This window comes from Cygnus olor, chromosome 3 (assembly GCF_009769625.2).
Source record: "Cygnus olor isolate bCygOlo1 chromosome 3, bCygOlo1.pri.v2, whole genome shotgun sequence".
Classification (NCBI taxonomy): Eukaryota; Metazoa; Chordata; class Aves; order Anseriformes; family Anatidae; genus Cygnus; species Cygnus olor.
The window spans coordinates 18,544,907-18,549,630 of NC_049171.1; the positions used below are offsets into that span (position 1 = coordinate 18,544,907).

Consider the following 4,724-nt stretch of genomic DNA (forward strand, 5'->3'; position numbering starts at 1 on the left):
TTACACCTGCTACGTGCCAAGGATATAAAGCGATCTATCAAAGGTATTGTTATATCATTTTGACAGTGCCACATTTTTAGTGAAATGCTACCAGTCAGTTAACAAATTCTATTCCATTCTTCTTTAAGAAATACAAAAGCTATTGTATAGCATGGTTTATTTTTATATTGATGGCTATACCCGCATTGAAGAAAGTAGACAAAAAATAAATTGTTTCCAATGTTATGAAAATTATTGCAAGGGTCTTTTATGGACATTTTTTGGCTCCACACTGAAGTAGCAGTGTTCCCAGAATGATAATAATCTATTTCTTTCCTCACACTACTGAGCTGGGAGTGACCTTACCTGACCCAATTGAAATTGATTTTGTTGTTGAACTCCTTGCTAGTGCAAATTAATCTTAGATCCATACAAGATCAGAGAAGCAAGACACAGAGTAGAAAGACCTCGAGTACTGAGGGAAAAATTAGTTCTGGAAAAAGTATTTTAAGTTTGGAAAGATAAATGGTTACAATGACTTGCTTTGATAGAACATCTGTAGGATAGGAGAAGAGAATGACAAGGGCTCTGTGAAAAAGCTGTAATTTAATAGCCTAATTTCCTGCCTGGCCCTGCAGAAATATCTGTCTGTTTCTGACAGCTGATGAAAATGCACCAGTATTTGATTTGCTCACCAGTGTGGGACAAGTTCAGTCCCATCTCTCAGTTCCCTTGAGCTAAATGGATACAGCAGACCAGCTCTATTACTAGTTTCCACCTTCTTCACAATAAAAATATACCACCTGATTTTCAATTTTTTTTCTCCTAAAAATTTCCCTGCCCCTTTTTTGATCTGTTTTAGTATTTGTCTTGTTCCCACTGCAACAGCTGATCTCCTTTCCTAGCCATGTGAAACAATATGCATCTCAATAAATGCTTGCCTCAAGAAAAGCTAGTGTCTAAAAAGCAAAAAGAAACCTTATATTTGCAGACATATAATTTCATTCTTGCTTAGAGCATCTGTTATATGATACATGGGTTCTTCCGTAGTGAATGCCAAATATAGCTAGCACACTGACCTTATTTTTACATGCTGTAAAGGATTCCTGTGAACACTATGAGCTTTAACAAAATTCAGTTATCTGATATTGGAGGGCCCCTGCAGTCTGTATTAATATAACAACTGAACATTAGTGCCTGTTTTATCAAGCTAAATATGGAAAAAAAAAAAAAAACAACACTCTTACAAATAACTTTGTCTTGAGACATATATGCTTCTCGAAAAACTCCATGATAAATGTTATATCCTGAAATAAAATGTTCCAGTATTGTATAAATGAATGTTAAATAATTCAAATGGAATAAATTAAGACTCAGCCATTGTGCAAAACCATTTATTGTAGCTTTGAAAAAGATCTGAGGCTAAAAAAAAAAAAAAAAAAAAAAGCAGAAGGGGGGAGGAAAAAGCCAGCAACTCTCCTAATTTCAGTGTGAGATGACTGCTTCTTCATTTGCTACTTCTGATATTGTGCTTACAGATATGGGCATGAATCCATATTTTTCTTCCTTTGTTCTTCTTTTGCTTTTTTTTTTAAAGTGAAAAATAATTCCTGCTTCAAAACTAAAACAATTTTACAAGTAAATTTTGATTAGCAAGTCATTTTAAAATATGAGACTAGATGTACAATGATGTTCCTAAGGAAAGAACACAACAGCTGAAAATCCATACAGCTTTTCTCAAACTAGTCTAGAAGGCTACCTGAAAACCCCAAGAGCCACAGGGACAAGCTAAGCAGTCATAGATGAGCATGTATCAAAGAGCAAATCAGGACTGAATTAGTCAAAAAGTTCTATGTAGTCACAATGTCATGATAGGGAAAAGACTATGATGTGATAGTTGTTGTGTTCTAAAGAATCTTTACATTCCAGCCTGGGCAAACCTAATTTATTGAAACACTCATACTATACTAGATCAGCTGTCCCAAGCTCTACTGGTCAAATAGGCAAGTCAGTTCACCCATGTTCCCCTGCTGCCACCCTTTATCCATCCTGCTTATTTAAATATACACTCTTACTGGCATGGGCCTGCTATTTCTTCCTATTCTTCTTCCAGAGCAGTGTCCTGATCTTAGTCACAGGGTAGTACTACGTCTTCTTTGTATTGGCCCAAAACCTGCGATTCAATTGGCATGGGATGGAAGGAGTTTCAGGTGCAGGTTTCCTGGAAGATGAAAAAAAGGAGAGGGACATGTAGCAGGGTTGCTGGTGTAGTCCATACTTGTGTGGCACAAAATGTATTCACATCTATGTGACTTCACAGCTTCTATAAATGCGGTGATCTCAGAGAACCACAAATGCAGCAATGCTGCAGTTAGTCGGAAGTCCTACTTCCATCTCTCTGGTAAGCTCACACTAAATTAGTAAGGTGGGGATACCCAACTGATAAACATGGGAAAATCAAAACTGTCCAGGAAAGACAGAAACAGGATTTCTGGGCCACCATCATAAACAGACTACCAAGGATACTCTAAGGGAGTGGGAAGTTGTGCTGAATGATGCTAAAAGCCAAGCATTCCCACAAACTAGGCCTCAGATACAATGCATATCTACATATTTTCAGGGATCTAAAAGCTCTGATATTTTATAATTTATGTTTTACAATATCTTACATAATCTTCTGATTTAAGAGAGATAGGAAACATCATCAGGTATTTCTATACATAATGATGATATGCATGACAAATACAATATGTTAAAAGTTAACAAGAACAGCCAGTAATAAATAAACAGTCTATGCCTTCCTCCTCCCAGAGGTAAGGATAGTCTGGAAAATGTATTCATTTTTCATTATGAAGGAGCAGTAATTTTGTAAGTTGGGAAGTATTTCATTACAAAGGGGTCTGTATTAACAACATGGAATACAAAATACGAAGCATTCTGCTTGATATATTTTTGCAAAATTCAACTTATTTCACTGAAAATAAGCTAGTTTATGTCTAGGCAGAATTATTCTTGCAATAAATGTGTTTAATTTTACAGATTTTAAAACATTCTTAGCAAAGTACTGTTTATGTGAAGACTTCTAAAACTACCAATTAGATGTACCTTTTAAATATAATGATGCTTCGGAGAGAATTTAAAGTACTATACAAAATAGCTAGAAAATGAAAGATGCTCGTACATGGTGTACTGGGTCAGGCTGGGATGTTAACTTTCCCTGCAGCAGCCCATACAGTGCTGTGCTCTGCAATTGTAGCTAAAACAGCAGTGGTATCACACCAGTGTTGTGTCTGCTGCTGAGCAGTGCTGGCACAGCATCGGGACTCTCTCTAACCCTCCTAGGGGGTGGGCAAAAATGTGAGAAAAGAAACATCACCAGGGCAGCTGACCTAAACCAACCAAAGGGATATTCCATACCATATGATGTCACACTCAGCAATAAAAGGTGGAAAAAGGAAGAAGGGGGGGGGGGGGGGGGAAGGGCTTTCGTTGTGAAAACGTCTGTCCTCCTCCCGAACACCGGCTACACGCGTTGAGGCCCTGCTTCAAGGACGTGGTCAAGCATCGCTCATTTGTGGGAAGCAGAGAGTAATTTCTTTCCTCTGCACTTCCACATAGCCTTTACTTGTTTTGTTTAGTTTTCCCTTTCCCTCTCCCTTTTCCCCTTTCCCTTTTTTTTTCCCCTTTAGTTAAACTTTTAATTGTTTAGTTAAATTGTTTAATTAATAATAATCTTTCCTTAATAATTATTTATTTTTTCCTATAATTAAATCATCCTTATCTCAACCCGTGAGTTGTTTTTTCCTTTACTTCTTCCCCTCCTCATCTAAGGAGAGGGAGTGAGAGAGCGGTTGTGGTGTTCAGCTGCCTAGCACGGTAAAACCACCACACATGGACATCTCTATTCCATGGCAACATAGGGTCTATTAAAATACTACTTTTGTAAGCCACGAAGAAAATGTCTGTCATGACATATGAAGTATTGAAACTTAATGAGAAAAACAAATCTAAAAATAAAGTCAGTCATTATGAGCATCTCTAAGGTATTTGCTCATGTCCCACCTTTTTGAAGATTGTATTCATCAGTAGTCACAACCAGAATGTGATGACTAATCCAGAATTCACTGAACTATGTCAGTGGTCTGAAAGGAGATGAAGTTTAAAATCAGAAGATAATATCCACATATTCATTATGGCTGCAGAAGCACAAACTGATTTTGGTATAAGTTACTTTCTAATGAGTACACAGCACTAAAGAAATTAGTAAATTCTTCCTGATTGCTGTTTTAACCTGTCCAAGAAGGTTATGTTCATTTAGTCATGGACTAATCATACAGATTTAATACTGTAATTACAATAGATCACGGAATCATAGAATATCGGAGTTGGAAGGGACCCACAAGGATCATTAGTCCAACTCCTAGCTCCACACAGGACCACACAAATAAATAAATAAATAAATAATCAGATCATGTGTCTAAAAGAGTTGTCCAAACTCTTCTTGAACTCCAGCAGGCTTGGTGCCATGACCACTGCCCTGGGGAGCCTGTCCCAGTGCCCGACCACCCTCCCATTGAAGAACCTTTTCCTAACACCCAGCCTGACCCTCCCCTGTCCCAGCTCCATGCCATTCCCTTGGGTCCTGTCGCTGTCCCCAGAGAGCAGAGGTCAGACCTGCCCCTCCGCTCCCCTCGTGAGGGAGCTGCAGGCCGCCATGAGGCCTCCCCTCAGTCTCCTCTACTCCA

At 38.3% G+C, this 4,724-nt stretch overlaps 1 long non-coding RNA gene across 1 annotated transcript; it reads right to left on the bottom strand.

Annotated features, from left to right (window-relative positions):
• Positions 1–1,348: 1,348 nt before the first annotated feature.
• LOC121068547 lies at positions 1,349–4,353 on the bottom strand. Its single transcript, XR_005818950.1, has 2 exons — positions 4,042–4,353; positions 1,349–2,200 (listed from the first exon to the last, which is right to left on the bottom strand). It is a non-coding gene; the product is annotated as an uncharacterized LOC121068547 (long non-coding RNA).
• Between the last annotated feature and the right edge of the window lie 371 nt (positions 4,354–4,724).